The sequence below is a fragment of the Larimichthys crocea genome, chromosome XI (assembly GCF_000972845.2).
Source record: "Larimichthys crocea isolate SSNF chromosome XI, L_crocea_2.0, whole genome shotgun sequence".
In the NCBI taxonomy this organism is placed as follows: domain Eukaryota; kingdom Metazoa; phylum Chordata; class Actinopteri; family Sciaenidae; genus Larimichthys; species Larimichthys crocea.
In genome coordinates this window covers 20,762,533-20,786,671 of record NC_040021.1, presented here as the reverse complement: position 1 = coordinate 20,786,671, position 24,139 = coordinate 20,762,533, and the positions used below count along the sequence as shown (strand labels likewise).

Sequence of the window (24,139 nt, the reverse complement as noted above, 5' to 3'; positions counted from 1 at the left end):
TAAAATTAGATTGCAGTGTCCTCAAGGTCCACTGGGACGCAGTTATATAATCAAATATACGAGCAGAGGGGGTGGGTAGCGGCTTTGAGTTTCATATTACAGGGCCTGGATTGTTTAAATATACATAGTCACAATACTATTGATGACTATGATGTGAGGAGAGAGGCAATGCATGAAAGTGATAAGAGAGGCAGAGGAGGAGAGAGGAATGAAAGCAGACAGAGGCACGCACATATGTGACGATACACAAAAAGAGAAACAGAGACAGTGGAAAAACATTGCAGAAAGCCCGGCACAGCCATTCATAATAAGGCAAGAGAGATGAGGGAAGGAGAGGACTGATAGGGAGGGATGGTGAAAGGACGTGAGGAGAGGAGGAGGGACGGGGTGGAGGTGGAGAAAGAGCAGTGGAGGGTGACTCAGAGGATGGGGAGGGAGCACGGCGGAGGGATGAGAGGGGAGCGGAGGAGTGGGCGGGAGGAGAAGATGAGGGCTTTTCTAGCACAATAAGTGGCACACAGGTTAGAGGGAGTAAACAAGGCTGCTGGCTCTGATAGCTGGCCGTGACGCAGTGTGTCTGTCAGGGCGTGGGCTCGGACTTATATGGTCTTGCAGTACGTGTGCTTGTGTGTGTGTGTGATTGGGTGTATTCCTGTTTTATGAGCATTTAAGGAGTGTATCAAGACGTATGTGGATATTTTACATATAGGAAAGATATATGAATACAATATGTTTATGTATATGCATGTATGTAGTGATATGTATGTTCAAGGTGCATTTATAGGTATTGAAGTTTACATTATTCAGGCGTTGCTCTGGCTCAGTTGCAGTATGTGTGTGTGTTAATACTATGTGTCCAAAAAATGTTTTGTTTGTTTTTTTAACTTTAGAGTCTGTTCACTTCTCGTCTCTTCCCCCCTCTGCTGAGTATCAGTCTGAGCACAGATCAGTGGTTGCTGCCAGCAGCACTGCAGTCTCCCAGCTCTGGTCCTGCACTGCTTACTCAGCACTCAGCACTCCAACCCTTCACTTCCCAAAACAACCCACTGGGACACACACACACACACACAGGCATACGCACTTTGTATATTAGCACTGTTTACCACATTATAGTCTGTTATTATTACAATCTATCATAGCATTACTTTCAGTTAGTACGCGTGCACAGTGTTGTGCTCACACATGCATATAATCCAATAATTACATACTGAATTAACAGAAGCATAAAGAGACAGACATTCTGCACATCACACAAACACTGAAATACACACAGACACTGCACCGTCTGTACTGTCTGCTTCAGTTATCAAAACACACACACTCCCCAGCTTCTTTATGAGGTGCACCTATACAACCTAATGTAATTCAGAACAGTACAGCAGCTCTGACACGTATCCCTTTATGCAACTTGTAATACACAGTTTATTTATATTTAATGGATCAATCAGCCAATCAGTTAATTGTGAAAATTATTGAAATATTAAGCAATAATGAAAATAATCATTAGCTGCAGTCCTACAACTGTATGTTTATTACTGAGGTTGTCGTTGGGGAGGTAATATATATATATAAATATATTTCTAATACCTCACACCCGCCACCTCCATTTTAGAAAAGTAGCAGATGAAACATAAAAACACCTCTAAATTTAATATAGTCCAGTTCAGAGCATGGAAAACTATAATAATAACCTCTCAGACAGTGCCCATCATAATGAATTATTAATAATTCTTATGTTTGTAAAGGTAGAATCTGTCTCTGAGCTGTTGTATTGGATTACATTAGATTTTACAGGCACATGTAATAGAATATATGGAAAATAAAGACAGTGCAATTGCCAATTAATTTTCTGACAATCAATTAATTGAAACTGATAGTTTCAACTCTAATATGGGCCGTTACCTGCCTTAATTACTGTATGTTTTCCAACAAATACAGCACATCTCCATAAGTTCAAATGCTAAAATAGGTTCACAGTTTAAAGCTTAAAAAAATCCATTTGGTGTAATTTCAGGCTTTGATGGATTCAGTGCTCACAGTGTCTCTGTTTCCCAAAAGAGCCAATAACTGTAAACACAGTAGCAGGACTATGGAAATGCTGTGTCTAGTGAAACAATGGCGGCATTGTACCGTGCTGGTTTACCATCCATTATTGATGAGAGCGTCATGTTTCACACCAGCCTGTCTGACTACATGTGTGTGTACTGCATGTGTGTAAGCATTTTTTTTTTGTGGGTTTTTCTATGGTCGTTTGGTACCTGTGCAGGTTTACTGAGTGAGCAAATGTATTTCTGTGGTTGTGTGTGCGTGTGTGTTGCAGTGATTCATCATTCGTTAGTGCAGCCTTGGCAGTGCCATAGATCTCTTTAGCTTTCCAGGCTATAGATTCCAATTTGCTGCAGGACTGGGACTTTTATTATGAGGATATTGATTTGAATTTCATAGTGAGACCAATATTGCTGGGTGGTAAACAGAGGACTGGATCTTGGCTCAGATAAAGAGGCTTATTCCTGGGAAAGAGACCAGAAATGGATACAATAAATATCTCACAGGATAGACTACAGCTGCAGCATTTTACTGACTATAAAGATTTTAAAAGGTATTAATTGAAAAAGATCAGAAAATGCTTTTCAGTTTATTTTCATCTTTTCTTCACTGTTGTGTAACAGATGGAGAATCAAACCGCATCAACATTGTTGAGCTCAGACTGCTTTTAAAACAGATTGTAGAAAAGAGTCATGAAAATGCTTTGAGACGCTGAAGCCTTCGATGTTGTCATTTATTATGCTGTTTAAGTAACAGATACGTTGGCATTACTGGACTTTTCTTTACATTGTAGGAGCAGAAGTTTCGTCTTCCATAAAAACAGCTCATTAGAGTTGTTGAAGCTGATCATGAAAACCAGAGGGGCGTCATTAGTCTAAAACTGCAGTAGTTTGTGCTTAATTTTTCTTAAAAAAAAATCTTTTAAAATGGATAGTCTGGATTAGTCTGTAATATATTTATACAGTATTGATATCTAAATAATTTGGAGGTAACTGTTACTAAATATAACAAAAACTGTGAGTGCTGAAGAAGTAGTTTACAAATCCCGAGTGGCAAAACTCTTTTTTTTTTCAGAGCAATAACTGTTCAGCCAATGACGTATACATACGCACATATGTATATTATCTATCAATCAAACGCATTTCTGTTGCTATTTGTAGTATATGTTAAATGTTACACTTCAAACATATTTTGCAATATTGACAACATATTCACATTAAACTGTACTTGCAAATTAGTTTTTCATCGAACTTCTCTGGCAGCGCAGGTAACATAAAGAGAGTTTTATGGAAGAAGAAAGCCGAAAGTATAGTTTCAAGACATTCTTAAGAAATGCTTCACAGATTGCAATATTTTATTACACTGATGGAAAGAGTACAATTGATATCAAACTTTAGAGAGAAACAAACTCTCTTCTTCCATTTTTTTTAACTGCTTATCCTCATCAGCGTCACAGGGGGCTGGAGCAGATCCCAGTTGGCACTGGGCAAGAGGCGGGGTCGTCAGTTCATCACAGGGCTGACACAAACAGCCATTCACGCTCACATTCACACCTACGGGTAATTCAGAGTCACCAATTAACCTGCACGTTTCTGGAAAGTGGGAGGAAGTAGAGAACTCCACACAGAAAGGGTCCAGCTGACTGGGGGGGTTTGAACTAGGAACCTTCTTGCTGTGAGGCGACAGTGCTAACCACATCTGAATCATAAAACTGATTTTTAAACTACTAATGTTATAATGCAAGGACCATACCAAGGTCATAATATGTCAGTCTGGCTGTGTGTACAGCTTGTTGCATTGCCTCCCAATCGATCAAACCAATAAATCAATTTTATTAACTCTCACTTGTTATTAACAGTTTCCTATTGGGGTCAATGAAGTCTTAAACAATACTAGAATCTACTACACCAGATCTGTTTACATGGCATTTACAATATTAGCAAACATTGAAAACTGTCCTGTTATCCTTTAAATTTTTATAATAAATGACTGACTGATATTGTACTGAGATGCTCCTACAGGCTGCATCGTGTCCGCCATGGTCGAAAAGTTTAACAGCTGTTGCTATGTCTTCGCATTTGGCTCTGTTTTATACTGCAGTATCATCTGCACCCTCCCCAAACTGCCTCCTTCAGTCCTTTGGAAAAAAAGGGAAAGGAGAGATGGGCTCAGTCACTCTCTCTCTCTCTGTTTCTCTCTCTCACACACACACACACTCCCTGTTGATTAAGGCCTCCTCAGTGGCCAATTGCTCAGCAGTAGTTGGATTCCCGAGCAGGAAGGACATTTTAATCAAACTTCAACCAGGGAACACAGTCATAAAATATGAATGTTATATAAGGAATTGTCAGCATGGCTTTCTGGTATGCATATCAATAATAGAGATGCATGTTATGTAAAAGAGGAGGGATTTTTGTTTTTAGAAATGCTGCTTCCACTCATGCATCAGCACATGACTGGTAGCAAAGTAATCAATTCAATTATCATATTCAAATCTCAGCATCCATTTAAATTTGTTAGGAGGCTCATTTTTAAGTTTATAGATTTATTATTTTAGAGAAAAACAAAATTTACTCTCAATTCTACTCTCTGTGCTCTGTGATGCATTTATCTTGTAAAGTATCATGGAGTCTAATGAGGACTCTGAAGAGTTTTTGTCACTTGTGATTAAGTTTCTCATTAGCATTATTTCCCTGTACATGGTGCTCACTGTATTCTCTCACTGCATCGTAATGATGCTGCATCCGTTTGCCACCGTAGGAAAAGCGAAAGATGCCAAGAAAAAGCAATTAGCCAAACAACCAAACTTCCCTAGATACTCACGTGCGCCTGGTGTTATCATGTACGCCTGTAAAGAGAGAACTGTGCTGCAGGGTGCGCAGTGTGTGAATGTTTGTCCTGTGACAGCCTGTGCTGTAGTAGGCAACAGAGGAGAAGGGGGAGAGTGAGGTGACTGAAAAAGAGGATCTGCATGGGGGTTATGGTAGGTCAAGAGAGAGGAGTGGTTGTTAGACACAATAGAAGGTAAGGTGAGACCTAGCTGAATTCAGAAGCATCGTGTGTGAGTGTGTGTGTGTGTGTGTGTGTGTGATAGAGGGATACCCCAGTGGACGGATACAAAGGAGATTTGGTGAAGGGGTGTATTCTGAAAAGAATTGGCCTGCCATGGCTGTGTCGGAAAATATCAAGCAGCGGAAAAAAGGATGTCAGGGAGGTGATACAGATTTTCGAAATGCAGGATTGGTGAAAAGGAGGAGGGGGCTGAGGGTTGCCTTTTGGGGTGGGGTCGTGAGGAGTGGACGCAGTAGTGAAAGGGGTGGGAAAAAACAGGAGGGTATTTTCCCAAAGCTGGGCAGCCACTGCAGAGCCTCAAACTGAGGATATTTGTTATGCTGGTACCGCTGCTGCACCACTGAATCGATGAGGAGAGGAGGGGAAAGGAAAGGGGAGGAGGGTCAGCCTGGTCGGGGGTTGTTTCACTGCAGTGGAGGCTTTTTGTCCTCCCCCTCCTGCTTCACATTGATAGACCCCATCTCTGTATCTTTCTCTCTCTCTCTCTCTCTCTCTCTCCTGCTGTCACTCTGACTGGAGTCTCATCTATCTGTCTTTGCTTGACTGTCTGTCTCTTTCTGTCCTTATCCACATTCCCCTCCAGGCAGGACTCGCTTACTGATACCTGGCGCCCATCTGTCCAAAACTAATCTGGCAACCTCTGGTAAAGTTGTCCCAGAGTCTCGCTGTGGCTTTGCACAGGTAGCCAATACTTACACTTTTACTTATTAGCTGCATCAGCGTCTGCCAAATAGTAACTTAACACAATTGCACAAAACTTCTTGAGTTTTGTCTGTGAGGTCATTTAAAGTGCTGTGAGGTAATTAACAACATTTGCCCTCTGGTTGCTGTAGGTTGTAGGCTGTAGGAGGACGTTGGGGTGGATAGTTGAGTCAACAAAACATCACTTCAACACGAGACCGCTGTTTGTTTCCTGTTTCCAACCACGAGTGTTTGTTAAAAGCATGACCACGATCGTCCCGTAACCTTAACCGAGTGTTTCTTGTAATCATGACAGCAAAGCTCGCCTGACCTTAACGAAGTTAACCCAAACCACAATACCCAACCTTTCGTCCAACCACAGTCTTTCCCTGAATCCTCAACCATAATGTTCTCATGAAACAGCTTTCTTTTTCAACAGTTCTAACCGTTTTGGAGAGCACAGACAGAGAGCAGAAAACACTTGTAAGATAGATCTGTGATCTATGATTGATATTGCACCACTTCTTGCCTGTCCTTTCATGCATTTTAATGTGAAGGCAGCGATAGGCCTGTACTGAAACCTGAAGTTTTCAATGTTACATTAGCAACATTAGCCAAGATTCACTCAGCTAAGGTGTCGGGGTTTTTTTTCTTGATTTCAAAACTTTCTACACATTACATGAATGAAATGTTAATTGACATTAGGGGAGGTTATGTGCTGGACTGTTTCTTGGCCGGAACCAGCAACTTCCTAAAGTCTGCTCTGTGAGGTTGCCAGGCGACCAGCTGAGGTCCAGGTCGTCACTGCGCCCGGCCAAGAAACAGTCTGTTATACAACCCTGTGTACAACTGCTACACACGGCTATGCTTTTGGTACGAGCCACGCTGTTTCCTGTTGCTGCTTCATTCATGACACATCTGTTTGAACCACACTTTAAAAAAATGTATCAAAGCTTAGCTAATTCTGATCACGAGCATTGCAGAGTAACGATATGTTGTTATTTTCCCAATGATCCACGTGTTTCCAGGATATTTCATTGTTGTGTTTGTGTGCGCTGCATGAGTTGTGCTTAGTGTGCAGCTTATGCAAATACTCTTAATTCATTCGGTTAACAGAAGACTTATAGGGCGACGGTTTGTGTCCAGTACTTGATCTGTGTGTGTATGTTTCTGTTTCAGAGAGCATGGTTTGGAGAGAGAGAGAGAGACAGAGAGAGAGACAATAAATTAGAATATTAGAATAGGAGAGAGGGAAGCTGTTATAAAGGAGCAGGAAACCAGACCAAACATGGGCACAGGTGACGCACAGAGGATACCCAGTTTCCATAGCAACAGGCAGGTGCAAGACACTGGGAGCTAATCTAGCTTTCGATCTGCTGAGGTGAAACATTTGCATGCAGATCGCCGTGTGAGTAGCCTAATATACATACACACATAAACACATACTCATGCATTCACAGCACTATGTATGTGAGAGGTATCTTAGAGGAAAGTACAGACACCCATACAAGGACGAGGCAGGAGAGTGAGATTAAAAGGAAGTGAAGATAGGGGGAAGGAGAGTTGATCCGTACCCTGGGGGTGAAACACATGATGAAGAGGGAGGGAAAAGGCAGAGAGGAGGATAGCAGGTAGAGGGAAGAGGGGGTTATTGCATGGTGAGGAGTGAGTCAAAGAAAGGAAAGAGGGTGAGAGGGGGGAACTGAAAAGGGGGAGTAGAAAGGAGGAAGAGCAGGGGGGTATACTGTACAGATTTGGGTCCAGGTTCTTTTGGAAAAATCTTTGTGACAATTCTTCAAATCTCCAGATTCTACACGTAGTCGCTTTAATGCATTTGTTTAGATAATCTGTCAGCACTTGATTTCTTGAAATAGCTATAAATCAAATAAACCGATCTACTTCATGCTTTTTGATACGGCCTTGTTGACATTGTTTGGGTCTCCTGTCTTCCTTCGGTTAGTACTGATGTGCATTCAAGCAGAAAGGTCAGTCTGAAAATAAGAATGCATTTATTTTTACAATGCACAATAGTCTCTAGTTGTCATAAAAAATCACAGAGATGTCTTTTTTCCTCTCTGGGTGCAGGGCTCATTGCATTTCTCTGCTCACTAGGCATTTCAACCCCGGTTATGCAGCAGGACAATCTCAGCTGTTCAAACATTTGCACACACACATTTATATGCAATTTTATATGCGCACATATGCACATATGGGAGATTGAGAGTACGCACATTTTGAGTTCAGTTGGCAGTAATGTGCCACTTCCTGTGAGTTAGCCAGGAGGGACGTTAGATTCTGGGCCAGTGCACCCTCGCAACTTCTGTTCTGTTTGTTTCCTTCCTTCTCCTCCTCTGCTCTCTATTATAGTGCTCCATTACCTTGTGATACGTTACGTTGCATTACCTTATCTTGTGTTACTTGATGTGACACTACCCACGGTTTTGCTATGTTTTGTTATATTAAATGGTGGATAGTTGATGGCTTACATAACTTTATGATGCATCATGTAGCGCTCTGTTTTTCTGTCCTCATTTGTTCATCTCTGCTCTGTTGTTTACACACAAGGCTTCTAACTTCAGCCTGCGGCCTGTTTTGGTTGATTCATAAATACTCCATACCACCCAAAGTCTGTTATATATAATACACTAGTGAGACAAAAGAGACAAAAAGAAGAGGAGAGGTGTAATTGAACCAAAAGAAGATGTAAACATAGTGAGAAAAGTAAGTAAGGAAAAGGGCAAACAGTAGTTAGAAAAGCCAAGGATAGAAAAGACAAGAAAAAAGAGGCCAATGAGGTGTAGAGCTGCGGATCGATGTGGATCGATTCTCCCTCTGACAACCATCCTCACCATCGGATACAAGACCTTCAGTCCCACACTTATCAATGTCGCCACTCACTCCCGATCTATCAATACCTCAATTATCAGATTGAGTATCACTCTCCCCAGTTGGCTGGATGAGACTGAAAGCTATTCTTCACACACGTCTTTGTTGATTTGCTCATAGTTCGCAGCCTCTGCAGAAACAAAACAACACAATGGGCCTGCGCGTAAATATAATCAGAAATTACACTCACTGTTTAGACGACCACTATGTAAAATTTACTGGCAACTGGCTGTGTAGTTGCTGATTGCAACCCCCTCGCCTTGCTATGGTGGTCCCAAATTATATCAATGCAAAAAAAAAAAAAGTGCAAGGCCCCATCTAGAACCATAGTTTAGTTTGTCCATTCTGGGCTACTGTAGAAACATGGTAACTCATTCTAAGCTATTAAATACAGAACAATTATTATTTTCATTATCACTAGTGAAAAGTACATTTACTCACATATTTAAATACTCGTCTGGTACTTTTACTTTTTTGTATTACAGTTGTATTACTACTTCTTCTCTACTACATTTCAGAAGGAAATATTGTACTTAATAATCCTATACATATGATCCATTGTCATACAGTAAATGGAACTGCCTGACAGTAATATGGTGGAGTTAAAACTACAATATTTCCTACTAAATGTAGTTGAGTTGAATTATAAAGATAAAATAAAATAGTAGCAAGTAAAGTACAAGCTCCTTCATCACTGGAGACTAACAAAAACAGAAATACATGTTAGTTTAATCAGATGAAACACTTCGTGACAAGCTCTCCAAAGCCTGATGAGACAGAGCTCTAATAGTGTGTTTGGTACGGTGACTAAGACTGATATTTGAGAGAGAGAGAGAGAGAGAGAGAGAGAGAGAGAGGCAGATTTTAGTGCTGAGTCACAGCAAGGCTGCTACTGCTGCAGCACCCTCCCCCATGCCGAACCACACAGCCTGGCTGACTGGCTTCATCTCTCATCCTGCCCTCTTTCTTTTCATATATACACGCACATATATATATTTATACTCACACACATTCTCCGCACATGGAGTGTGCTCTATCTCTGCCTCCCCTCATCTTTGATGTCATACTTCTGTCTCGGCTGATTTTGTCCTTTCCAGATCTTTCGCACCCATTTTTCTGTTTTTAGCCTGTGCCTATTGTTCTTTGTTTCTTTTCGCCTCGTCACTCTTTCACAGTTCACCCCCATCCTCCGCCAGCCTCCCACCTTCGCTGCGAAGTTTAATTAAGAATGAAATCAGTCAGAGAGGGAGATCAGAGTGCGTGAGCTTGCTACAGGCTTGATAATGCTGCGGCTAATCTTCTCCTCCACTTGCTGTGTTTTGCTCTTTGACCGTGAGCTGAAGCACAGCTAAAGCCAAACTCTCCATCTCCCTGAGTTCCCCAGACACTTCACACACACACACACACACATACATGCATCACATGCACACACACCCCTCCCTGAACATACCACTGACTTCAAAGGCCTCTTCTGAAAAGTTAGTGATTCTCTTTAATCTCTGCAATAACCGAGAATACAGCAAGCTTTAATAGATGAAAAGAAAAGAGAAGAAAGGATCTGAGTTAATTCTCTCAATGACAGACTGCAGTTTATTTGTACTCTTCTGAATAAAAATCATCTAACCATCTTAATCATCATATCATGTAATCATAACATCTTCTCATCATATTATGACCAAATGCGTATTGACAGAGACCAAACTCACCCTCGCTAAGATCCATAAGCCAGAGAACTATGAACCTGCAGTGTGAAGACTTCAATCTGTTCAATCTGGAGCCGCTGTGGAAGATAAAATGTGACAGATAAGCAGCAGCAGTGCTATGGGGGATGGTTTTGGCAATAAGCTGACAATGCCTGGTTCAGACGGCCGATAACCCTGTTAGACAAAAGATAATATTCATGTAGAATTCTCACAGTGTTAATAGAAAAGCATTTAAAATGGGATTAACCCGAATCGCGTCTGAGTAATATTCTCTCACATATCTGGTACACTGTGAGAAAGAAAGGGTAGAATATTTTTTTAATGAATGGAAAATGCTGAGTCACTGGAAGACATATTCACTATAAAAACAAACAAACAAAACAAGCAGAACAAGCACATGACTGAATAAAAAACAACTAGTGGATGTAATATTTACACATGAAGATGACATTATTTATCAGTATTTAAACTGCTGATGAGATATTTGTTTATGATCACTGTTATGATAATAAGAAGCTACAACATGAAAACAGTCTATAAAACCCGCAGCTGCATAACTGGACTTTATTGCACAATTCATTTCTTTGTTTATTAGTTCATTTACATTTTTGCCAATTAATTCTTCATTTAATGCACTCCAGAGTTTTCCTATAGCTGTGATAAGTCATCTTGACTTGAAGAGCTGTTAACTGTAAAAATAATTGAATTAGTCTGGGTTCCAGGGAAGAGTTTGAATGTCCCTTAATGATCAGAGCTGTCTTAAAGGCATTTTCACCCCAATAATAGAACTTTATAGGAATGAATTACTACTTGTATAAAGTGGAATAAAAATAGCCCAATGCATCCTGAAGAAAACCTGAAAACGCTGAACAGCAAAATAAAATGAAATTTTGTACAAAAATTCACAACCAACCCCCCCCCCCAATCAATAATTCTGACTTCAGTGATCCCCTGACCTGACCTCCAACACCTTCATGAGGTTAACATTTCTGGTTTTCTGGTCAAAGACCTTAAAAATTCAATTCAGTTCAATTTTATATACATACATACATACATACATACATACATACATACATTACATTACATTACATTACATTACATTACATTCATTCATTCATTCATTATTTGTAACCGCTTATCCTCACTGTGGTCGCGGGAGGGCTGGAGTCTATTCCAGCTGACATTGGGCAGGATACACCCTGGACATGGAAACATCATGAGCTCGGCAGATTTGTCACCATGGTTCCCATGCTAATTTCTTCCTTCATCAGGCACATCAGAAATACATACAGATTGACATTCAACTTAGAGCAACAAAGAGTGACTTTATGATATTCATTCTTTTGGATATTATTATTTACTTAATCAAATGATAGTGAAATGTTGTGTGTTGATCTGCCTCAGTGACCCTTAAGAGGTCTGTGAACCTCACTTTGAAAACCCCTTCCACTCTAACCTGATCTTACACGGTCTGTGCTGTCTTCAAACAGAACCACAGTCCTTCACTTTCATCATTCCTAATTTGGTTCGTTATACTTCTGTAATATTGTTTTAGAGGAGAGTGAATGAATGATGAACCTGTAGATTCATTTTCCTCACCTTCTCCACACACACACATCTGAGCACACCTAGACCACAATACACACATACCCCCACCCCTCGCAGACATACATGGAGTCGGTACACACACTCACACACTCCCTCTCTCTTCTCTTCTCCTCTGGCTCTCCTCTCCAAATGGATTTTTCATGCAGAGTTATCATTATCATTAATTTAGGAGACAGGTTCGCTTCAGAGCAATTGAAGACGCATTTGTTACAGTGCCAAGCCGAGGCAGCGGCTGGAGGAGAAGAGTGGGGGGACATTCCCACACTGCTGAGTCCACAGACGATTCAGTCTGGACGTGCTGAGAAAACATCAATCGGTCTCATTCTGCGAGTTCGTCTCAGTAATTGATCAGAAATACAAACCTCCAGCCATAACCCATGTGGTTAGGCTTAAACATCTTTCATTTAAAGAAGTGATTCTTTGAGACTGTGAGAAAGACAAAAACACACATACACATTACCCAAACAAATTATGGCCCTCACTTGTGGTAAGGCTGTGTTCATGCATGGTGACAAACAGACACACTGCTGTGCAAGGTCAGGCTGTTTTTCTTCCGAAAAAGAGAGAAATTGTGACAAATAAAAAGTTTTGCTGATGTGCAGGAAATGATATGTGGATCTGTAAGACCTATTTAGACAGTTTAAAGAACAAGCAAAGCCTTAAAGGATGACTCTGCTCATATTCTATAGTTTTGTTATTGTCCAAAACTCACACATAAAGACCAAATGTGTCTTAACCTGACTGTGACCAGTGGTTTGTTACACAGTCTGTGTAAACTGCTGGAAACTTTTGGAGAAGGCCTGGTGATTACGGTCTGTCACCACCTATCATGGACACATTTCTGAAGCCAGTTGGAAAAAGAGCAAAAACATATTTTTCATTAAGAAAAAGCCTTCAGTTCAGCATTCAGTTCATTTCATTTTTATTTATATAGACACATACCATGTAGATCAGGTCTAGACTGTACTCTTGATAATGTTATTTACAGAGACCCAACAATTCCTACCATGAGCAAGCACTTGTCAGCAGTGCCAAAGAAAATTTTCCTTTTAACCTTAATCAGAACCCAGCTCATGTTGTAGTTGCCAAGTTCCTCATAGCATTCTGACTGATCCAAATCCCTGTGCTCGGACACAAATGCATAAACCCTGGCAAGGTGGATTCTCGTGTGATCTCATGATTTTGTTATCTTGCGAGTCCGACTGCCTCTTACTTCTTTCTCACTTTGGCTCTCTGTGTCCCAAATACTTTGATTTCTACCGAAAGCGACTGTAAAAAAGAGGCTACAAATATATGCAAATATATATATTTTAAAAAAGGCTCAGTAATTGTCTAAAACAGCTGGGCACTGTAGTTGTCAGCAATCATGAATCAAACAATAGTAAACAGTGGATTACTTGATGACTTTTTTCAGTGGTGGGTGAATACACATTTACTCTTAGTACTTACATCAGCAGGTTGGTGGCTGTGGGACTGACAGTGCCCATATTAATTGTAATAAAGGACCATAACAGCCATTTTAGTCTTTTTGTGGCATTTGTTAATAATGAGATGTCAATATCATCAGCCTTATTGTTTAAGAACCTCAGTAGTGTTGATTCATGAAAGAATCTCCACTTTGCAACAGGCCTATACTTGGAATATATTTTATTTTACTGTAGAAATGAGAAGAAATCACAAGAACGTCCTTCTCTGTGTTGTTACAGAAGGTATGATGATACAGCAAAGTACCACACACACAGCTGGACACCCACAAGCCTAAAATGTCCACAAGGTCATTAGAACTGGAGTACAATTGCCTCCAGAATGCACGCTGTCTACATTTCAAGTTATGTGCTGACTTGAGAATGCAAGAAATCATTATCTGGCTCCATGGACAGATTCATCTCTGAGGGGGACCTCGGGGCAGAAATGAGCCACTGGACCCCTGCTTACCCCAAGTTCCTCTCACTCTCTGTGCAGTGTGTAGCTTTTCTATTCTGAAATAATGAATGAGTGGTTCCTGGTTCCTGGTTTGAACCTCGGCTGGAGCCTTTCTGTGTGGACTTTGTATGTTCTCGCCGTGTCTGCGTGGCTTCTCTCAGGTACTTCCTTGCACAATCCAAAGACATGCAGCTTATTTGGTGAGTCTAAATTGCCTGTAGGTGTGAATGTGAGTGTGAATGGTTGTTTGTCTCTATGTGTCAACCCTGTGATGAACTGGCAACCTGTTCAGGGTGTACTGCCAGCTGGGACTGACTCCAGCCCCCATGACCCTGATAAGGATAAGACAAGAAAATGGATGGATGGATTTATTGAAGGAATATGACCTATGTAAGGAGTATTAACTAAAATAATGAAGATCTGAAAACTAGATTTAGACATAGACCCTTTCTGCAAGACAAGAATCAGATTTTAAAACAGGTGCCACAAGTGCCAGCGCCATGCCAGTGTTTTAGTGGTGCAGACTCCCAAAATAAGACTACAAGTACAATTAATCCAATAACCACAGATCAATTGCCACACAGGGGCTTTACCACAGAGGCTGTCACACCAACCAGTGAAGTCTCATTAGTCAAGCTGGTTGTAAACATTTCTGTCAAGTCAGATTGCTTTGAAGTTCCCTGTGAAATCCCAGTGATACAGAACAGGAGATTGGCTTTGGTGCACAGTGACAGTGCAAGGCTAGTTTTACTGGATGTTGGCCACATTTTATTCCGGTGCCACAATGAAGATGCAAATGTTCACACACACATAGCCAGTGAGAATGTGAAGGGTTATGTGGTGAGAATGACCTAAAACTTAAGGATAATCCTGCATAAACTAGTGGATCTGCATTGATATATAAGAAGCGATCATCATGAATAATGCATGGGTCATTGAATCTATATCTGCAATATCTCTGCTGGGATATGAAACATACAGCAGTAACATGTCACAAGAACACAAATGGAATATTCAGCAGCTTTACGTGCAGCTGCCCATTACAACACACACTTTTTGAAGTCTCTCTCTCTCTCACACACACACACACTCTCTCTCTTCTTTCTCTGACAGATATCTATTAAAAGCTGCTGCTGACGTCAAAAGTGTCCGCCATCTTTGACTAGAGCTGCGCTGCTCCCCCCTCCCCACCCCTCCCCACCACCACCACCACCACCACCACCACCACCACCACCACCACCATTGAAGAAGCAGTGAGCAGGACTCAGCGCAGTGCCTTTGCAGCATCACACTCATATACAGAGAGAGGCTGGTATCGGTTAGCTGTTGATATACGCAGACATTTCCTCCCATACTGACTGCGGGGCACAGACAACAGGCACAGGTAAGACCGAGGAGGTTTTCTGCTTCCACCTTTTCTCACTATTTATTGTTTCTCCAGCGGGATTCTTTTATTGAAGCAAGGAGATGTATATATTATATATTTAGTCTTTATCCAGCCTGAATGGTGCTGATGCAAACAGCGCATTGTGTGCTTTTGAAGGTGTCATCTTGTCTCGGGTGTGTTTGCGGATGATCTGCAGCTTTGATAGCGGGAGGAGAGAGCTGAAAGAGAGGGAAGGCAATGCGTGACCTGCCGGGTGATAAATCTCAAAACGCGCAGTGGTTTGCAGAGAGGGTGGCTGCGGTGCGCTAGAATGCGCACATTCAATGTGGGCGGGTTTTTTTTTTTTTTTTTTCCTCAAGGTTTCAGCACCTTGGACAGCGGAAGAGGTGAAACGAGTCTCTGCGGGTCCAAACACCGCATTTTAGACGAGCTGCGGGGCTGTTTTCTGAACATTTGTTTTTTTTTTTGTTTGTTTTTTTTTTAGACAGGGCTCGTCTTCTTCCAAATCAGTGTGAGTGCGAGCCTCGGAGCTGATGGGGGCAGCAGGTAGACTCTGCTGATGTCGCAGCAAACATGGTGAATCGTGAATCAAGTCTGCCGCACTCATGTCGTGACAGAAAACAAACAAACACGCATGATTCGAACGCAAGTGTCACCGTGGTGGATGCGCTGTGGATGGAGAGAGTGTCATGTGTAGTAAACTGCGCCATGGTGAAGTCGGTGGGAGGAGGGCAGCCGATATAAACAGGAGGGAGGGGGTTGGGTTGAGGGGTGGGGGGGGTGTGATCCAGCTCCATGAATGCGTCGCTTTCCTTTTATTTATTTGTTTTTTTTTTTGTTTGTTTTGTTTTTTTGCCTCACAAATCTGAGCCCCCTTTGCGTGACGAGGCATGAAGGCAGCTGGAAAATATCGTGGCGGTGTGCGGTGGGCGTGGAGGGAGGAAGGGGAGGGGAGGGGGGGTTTGTTCGGGCAAGAAATAGGGGAGAGGAGCGCCGGGGAGGACCGCGGTGAAACCCGCACTATGAACACCCCCTCCTCCTCCTCCTCCACCCCCCTCCTCCTTCGTCCTCCTCCTCTTCCTCCTCTTCTTTAGTATCCAATCCATCCATTCAGCCGTCTCCGAGGCGACGCACATCACTGTCGGTGTCTGTCCATCACGCATGGCGCACACTGGCTGGGGTGCTAAGCTGATACCTGAGCGCCCCACATGCGCAAATGTGTTCCAGTTTGCGCGTCATGGTGCAGTATATAACGCTACATACATATGACATATACAGCTATGGCACTGGCACCTCCAAATGTGACCTTATTAGCCTTGATTTCAAAAGCATGCACGAGCAGGCGACCCCCCACCCCCACCCCACCCTGCGTGCGTCTGTGCGGGTCATTATGTTTATGTGTAATGATTTTCCATCTTCACACCTCTCTGTTTGCTCCATTCCTGAAGTTGCGGAGGCTTTTGGTGAGACACAATTGCCGATGTCTGGATTCTGTGTGCTGGAATGACGCCCCTGTGCTGCCTGTCACGCACACAATACCGTTGGCTGCTGTGAGAGGAGCCTCGTGATGCAGAAACAGAGACATGATTGTTGGTTATCCTGAGGTTTGACGATGCGGCAGATTAGATATTGAAGTCGTATTGATCTCTGGCGCACCTGGAATTATTACCCCATCACCACATGGTGCATTATGTAGGCTGTCTGGCTGATGCTGCCACTTGAGGGTTGATTGAATGTTGGCCACCAATGTTTGCAGTGAGCGCTGTGACACCAACACATGTCCTCATATCAAGATCCTTCAGGTGATTATTCATGACCTCAGCAGATCAGATTTTATTATGAAGTCATAAGTAAAGAAAAATGAGTTCATGTGTAAAAGAGGAGCAGCATCACTGACAGCTGTGTGTTCATGACATAGACAGATTACAGCCTACAGTGCATAGGGAGCACAGTAAAGCCCCCAAGGACGCTCCAGTTGCCATGACCGCTATACCATATCGTGTTATGCGGCTTGCACTATTTGGACTGCAGAGAGGGAGAGAGACAGAAACAGGGAGGGGGGTGGTGGTGGTGGTAGGTGGGAGGGGGTTGCCAGGCCTATACTGCACACACTGCGATGGGGCTGCTCTCTGGATAAATGGTGACTCACAACACCATCACCATCCGCTGATTGTTTCTCAGAAACACCCTGGCCCGTTGTTCATTTCACATGTGTGCATTCACGCCCGCCTGGATCACACTGCTCTGAAATGGAGCTAAAGCCTCCGTGATCGATGTTGGTGAGTACTGAGCTGGCTGGCTGGCTGGCTGCGCATTGCGTGCTTTGGTGCAGGTATAGGTCTCTTTTTTTTCCCTGTATCCAACTGCTCCTTTTTGAAGTTCAGCCACAATCATGTAAAAAGCCTGAGGAATGCAGACCAGCATCTTTTTTTAAGGGTTTTTTGTGGTTTGAGAGGTGCTTAACAGGCCCAAACCCACCACACACTATAAGTATACCCACACATAAGCAACTATACACATTAACCTCATGCAGCCACATGCTGTAAACCCTCTCATTTGATGTTCTTAGTCAGTCTGAGGGATCTTTGGCTGTCTCTGCCTCACAAACTAGAAGGAAAATGCATTTTGTTTGATGATTACATACAATCTGTGTTTGCCTCAACACATAAAACACCTTCAGCATTGTTTCATTCATTCATTTGTTTCATTGTTTGTAAGAAAAGGTGTTTTTTGGAGTGAACGCCGTGTTTCACTCGACGTGATGGCTGACAACCCAGAAAAGCTCGGCGCCGAATCACAAAAAGCACTTTACATTTGGGTCTGAACCCAACCAAGAACAGGAGGTAGAAAAGGACAGTACCTGCTCGAAATAGAGAGAGAGACGCATCAGTAATTTGCTCAAGGGGACTTCAAAAATGCCCTTGAGCAAAGAAGTAGACCACTGCCTCACTCCCTCTTTTAGTCTAGATTGGGAGTGTGAACTAAACGCCTACTGCAGTGGTTTCTTGCTGTCACAGTGCAGCTCAGGTTTTAGCTGCATGACAAACAAAATCATCCTCATGGAGTCAACAGAGCTTGTTCTGCTGCTGTCGCATTATCTGTCCCAGATAATACCCTGTGGTGGTCAAGTACATTTTCTTTCTCTCTTTGTTTTTGAATAGTGATGTCCATTCTTGGTTCATAGTCCAGAGCCAGAGAAGACACTGCAGTAAGGACTGCTTACCGAGACATCAATCTTTTTTCATATGTTATTGGAAAAGAAGATTTTAAAAAGGTTTCTTTTGTTTTTGACTTTAGTCAGGTGGTGAGCAGGTGGTGGTCTCTTTACCTCCCACATGGCTTTAGCCTAGAAGTAAAGGTTGGTTATCAGCCTCACATATTTACTCCAGCTATGTAATATAACATTTTACAGAGATCAAAACATTGAAAGCAAGTGAAACAGATCATAGAAACACACATGATGATATAAATCTACTGACAATGAACTAAAATGGACAAAACATTGCATTTCTTAAAGGTTCTTAAATGCAGTTATACTGTATGACCCACAATATCACATAGCATAACACATTATAACACAGCAAAATGTAATTTATAACATGTGGACACAGCCGGGCTAATAAACAAGTGTATTTCCCAGAATGTCAAACTATCCTTGAAACAAGAAAGAAGAAAGAAGAGCATTGATTTAGAAGACAAACAGCACGCAGTCTGAAGTTCTTTGAAGAAAGTGAGTGTGAGATGTGTGAAAGCCATGGCAGAGAGTAGCAGAGAAAATGGCGAGTCAGGGTGAAAGGCACCGTTGAGCTTTTTTTGTGTCCAGTCAGCCCTCGCGGGACAACCTCTCACTTTGTCGGAGACACAACAAAAAAACACAAAAACAAAATGGCTGCTCCTGAGGCCTCGAAGTTGTGCACAGAGAAAGATTTCCAAACCACATCATACAACCACGTTTGTCTTTTAAATGTTGTCTTATATAGAAGTGTCTCGTCGCATTATGCAGGGTAGTTAAATGGTTATTAATGGAGATCAGGATGCAGATCTGAGCAGCAGAGATGCCAAGACTGCTCTTGGAGCATGACTCTTCTAAATTTAGTTTTATTTAACTTACTTAGTCGTACCCTCTCACAGAAATGACACAACAACTGTCTCCCAGGTGATGCACTTGTTTTTTGAAGCCTTCCTGGAACTGAAATAAAAACCAAACAAAGCCACATTTATGATCTGTGAGGCTGCTCCAATGCACTGACAAGGGCTGTCATCGTTCTGCCATCTGTCGTCTCTCCTGCTCTCACAGGGATCGGTTATTGTCCTTTTGATTAATGAAAGGAATTTAGGGAGAGAAAATGAAAGTGATTAGAAAGCGAGGGAGCGAGATGGAGAGACAGAAAATTGAAACACGAAGAGAATAAAGATGAATGAGAGGAACGGCCGAAGTGAATGATTACTGATGAATCATTTGAAAAAATAATGTGAATACTTTCTCTGTGTGTATATGGCATAAACGTCTTAAATACAGATCATTTTTTCTGTTAAAGTTATCCACAACAAATTTACACTGGAGGCAAATCTTTACTATTACTATTGTGCGCCCAGCAATAAACTTTGCGTCTCCGATTTTACTACAGCAAGCTGATATTTAGAGTACAGTCACTCATATGTGTTTGTGTGGAGGGTGTGATGTGGGCTGCTTCAGTTTCACATTGATCTGTAGCTTCAAACATATCACTTTCACCACAGCATTAGCCATGGCTTTAGCAGTAGCCTACTGTAAACCATCCCTACACCACTTCCACTTCCAGAATAAAAGCATGTATAGACGTCTTATCCCTGCGTCAGTGAAGCATAAAGTCGCCAATTTATCTGCTCGGGTCAACATGAATACACCCTCTGCCCTCTACATTACATGGCATTGTGTGCTCAGGTGCAGGGACAATAAGACCGTATCAGTCTTCTGCAAACATGACACTGTTTGGAGTGTGGAGATGGTTTTCATTTAAGGATCAGTGGTGTGTTAGGTGATGTTTCTTTTTGGTGATGTTGTTGTAGGTTGGTTTGTTGGGTTGGGTAATTTATGATGCTGCAGTGCAGCTGACCGAGGTTGTTGGTGCAGGTTAGCCTCTGCAATGCTTTTATATGAGCCTTAAACAGCAGGGTACGTATAGGGTAGAGGGTATACAGATTGTTTCATGCGATGAGAGATTTGTCACATTTAATATCATACAGGGCACATGCACTATTACTGCATTACAGTATTAAGACTGCATGCATTATAGAGCATGATGGCATGCATGGTGTGATGCATTATGTATTTTGCATCTATTTTCAGTCTATAGAATTAGATTCTAGCTTCATAGTCACCAGACAGATGTCAGTTTCTCGTATTTCACTGTTCATTTTAATAGGTTTTTAGTTTTACTTAGAATTCATCCATCTTGTACTGGCATTAATGTTCATCCACAATGTAGACACAGTCTTAAAATGCCATATGAGCAACACAGAGTATCAGTATTACTGATTTTTTTAGACTGACCTCCACATTGGAGGTCAACATTGCCCCCCTGTGTTGGCTTTTTAAGGAAAGAAGGACTGAAATCAAAATGTGAATTTTGTCTTCTCTTATAGTACATAGTAAATATCTTTGATTTTTGGACCGAATTCCAGAGAAGACGTCATGTTGGCTCAAACTGTGATTTAGCAAACAGTTAATGACAGTTAATGATAATGAAAATAATCATGAGCTGCAGACCCAGAGACAGTCTACTGCTCTGAATTTTGTATCTGTTATTTTCTAAAACATATATAATATATTTCCACTGCTGCTACATGTTAAGATGTTATTTAAGCATATTAAATATTCATATTTTTAAAATTTATTTTATAGTTCTTCAGTGGCTCAAACAAATAAAGAAGCAGAAATTTGGCATTTTTCTGATGACCGTGTTCTCTCAGAAGGTATTTCTCTGAGCTACTAATTGCTTTTTAATGTCTTCATTTTTATGACTTCTCATCTTACGTGACACCGAAGTAGCCTGGCTACTAAGACCCGTGACTGTGAATGAAGCAGGGACTCATTTTAAAGGGCTGAATGTGTCCTGTTGGACTGTGAAATAAACCTCTGGGGATCACTGATTGGAGTTCTTTTGTCGCGTGTCATAATCCCCAACTGTACAAATGTGCTCCACGCCAACAAGCTGTGACCAAAGGACTAATGAAAGACATCAATATTGATTAAGGCATAACAGTTTGATGGTCTGTTACTGCAGCGTCGCTAAAACATCAGGAAACCTGCCTTTGCACTCGACGGCTGGCTTGAACGTGTCCTGTCTGGGATTCCATCGAACGTGCAGATATAAAAAGGCCATCTGCTGTATTTTTCACCCAGTGAGCCTTCCAGTTGCTCCGCCCTGACGTTTATTGCGTCATAAAACACGAGAGCTTGTGCTTTTAATTCAAAACAGGTTGCAGAGGCCTGTACAGAAATGGTTTGGTTGATTGTTGGTCCTATCTTCATCACCCCCGTTACCCCCACCCGCCCCCCAAGCCTGAACCCAACCCCACGTTTTCTCCTTTCAGCTCTAATGCCAACATCAGTTCATGAGCACCCCTCCTTGTCATGTTTTGCTTGTCAAATGTCATGTCTCCATGGCCCTCCAGCAGCCCAAACATCATCTGCAATAAATGTGGCTCTGGGTACTCCCATGGGTGGATAAATGAGGCATCCAGGACCCCTTTCACCCACGGAAAACGCAGAGGTGACTGTAAGCACGTGGCTGAAGGGCATTGGTGGTATGCAGTGCATACTGAATTCTGGCCTTATTTATTCCTTTTTCATCCTTGTGTGTTTGTACTTTCTGTCCTTCTAATCTTCCAACAGTAGCTTAAAATAAACACCTCCGAGATGTTCTTGTCTTGTCTAACCGTCTATTGTCCCTTCTGCTGTGCTCGGCACTTGTTTCCAAGGAGCAAGTAGCTGGCTGATAAGAAACCACGCAGCTCAGGACCAATAAAAAGAGGGATGAGGGGGCAGGGAGCCTTAAATCACCAGGCTTGCCCTTGTCTCCACCCTCAGTCTATCTGGTCTCTACTAGCGAAAGCAGCGCCAACGCCACCATCGAAACACAATAAATAGGATGATGACATTGCTTTTACTTACATCATGTGGCTATCCCTCAAGCTGTTTAGAGTGAGTGGTCACTCCGGAAGAATACAGTTTATGAGAGTAGGAGTGTGACTGGAATACCAAGTGAGTAACCTCCCATCAGTGACGAGCCCTGCCATTTAGCCCTTGCACTTCCAGAAAGCAGTAAACTGTGATAACATGCACTGATCTGTTTCTTAATCCACAATGTACAGTACACTCATTCCTCACACTGACTACCTTCTTCTGCTTTACCATAACCCTCTAAGAGCATTACAAACAGCCACAGGCATGTATAGGATACATCTTGTGTGATTTAGATTTAGATTTAGATATGTGTTTCGTAACATGCCTTGTAGGATACTGTGAACAGATTATGTTTGAATGTTTGTGTCTCTGTAAGTACAGAACACAGTATGCAGGGGTCCTCACCTACCCAGTGGTTATAACACTCATCACACAGTAGGGAATTTATCCATACGTGCCTCTATATTCCAAAGCTGTCTCTCAGCGTTATTCATGTCTGGCTTGACAGACTCCTTCTTATTAGCACTGGAATCTGCCACGATTAAATGAACATAAATGAACATTTGCCTGAAACTTTAAGTTTCAGGCAAATGTTCTTGTTTTGTATGACAACACAATGTTATCATGCCTTCGGCAAGGACTGATGATTATTATTCAGCCTGTATGAGCAATAATCATCAGGGTAATACTGTATGTTTAGCAGCATTTCTAGATACTATATTTTGGAAATGCATATTCGACTACGCAACAAACTGCTTCTTACAGCGATGCGACTAATGATTTGTTAATTCGTTTAGTCCATAATTTTTTTTTTTGTCAAACCAACACTTCAAATTGCAAGATGTTTAGTTTAATATCATAGAAGACAAAGAAAACCAGCAAAATCTGAGAAGTTGGAAATAGTGAATTTTGGGTTAGGAAATTTTTACTTAAAAAAGACCAAGAGTCTTCTGCTGCTCTGTGAGCTGCACAGCACTTTGAACTGAATGCAAACATTAGCATGCTGACATGCTCATAGTAACATTAGCGGGTATAGTCTTCATAATGTTTTGATTTAGCCTGTTAGCATGCCAACTTATCTGATAATTAATAACACAACACTTTTTGGAAAAATGTCCTGTTGATCGATTAGTAGCCCAATCACCCAATCACGAGTATTGTCCTTTCTCTGAAGCAGGTAGCCTCCACTGTTATGATTCTCCACCATCTGCTCATGCTCGTGTCTTGTGCTTCTGAGATGTGGATGGTTACAGTAGGGCCGTATGAATAAGTGATGGGGTCTTGGACTTCTCAGGTCAATAATGCATGGCATTCTTTGTCGAGTGGGGCCACTGGGATGTCGCTGCAGCACTTAATGCTAGCTCCTCTGTGGAGAGAGAGCTCCAGCTGTAGTGACACTTGCACTTGTTGTGTAATGTTACATCACTGCTGTTTATTATTCAGACTCACCATAGTTCCTGGAAGGGTAGTGTCATTTTATCGTCATTGTTATAAAGTGTTTCGGTCGAACAAGAGGGCTAGAGGAAGAATTTTAGGGTACAGAGTTCTTCTGAGCGCCAGAGGGGATGGAATTTTTAACAGTATTTTATATTATTTAGAAGGAGCGATAACAGCCATAACAAGTGAAGAGCTGTAGTAACCTTCGCAGGTTTCACGTCAGATTTA

The 24,139-nt window shown here is 42.0% G+C and overlaps 1 protein-coding gene across 2 annotated transcripts in view; it reads left to right on the top strand.

Moving 5' to 3' along the window:
• The first annotated feature begins 15,142 nt into the window (after window positions 1-15,142).
• snap25a (synaptosome associated protein 25a) overlaps window positions 15,143-24,139 on the top strand; it is a 30,558-nt gene continuing 21,561 nt past the window's right edge. Inside the window, exon 1 of one of the 2 annotated variants that reach the window (XM_010741253.3) lies at window positions 15,143-15,303. The gene's annotated coding sequence lies outside the window, so the exon portion shown is untranslated. The remainder of the gene's footprint in view (window positions 15,304-24,139) is intronic. The other variant, XM_010741252.3, reaches the window with a different exon arrangement.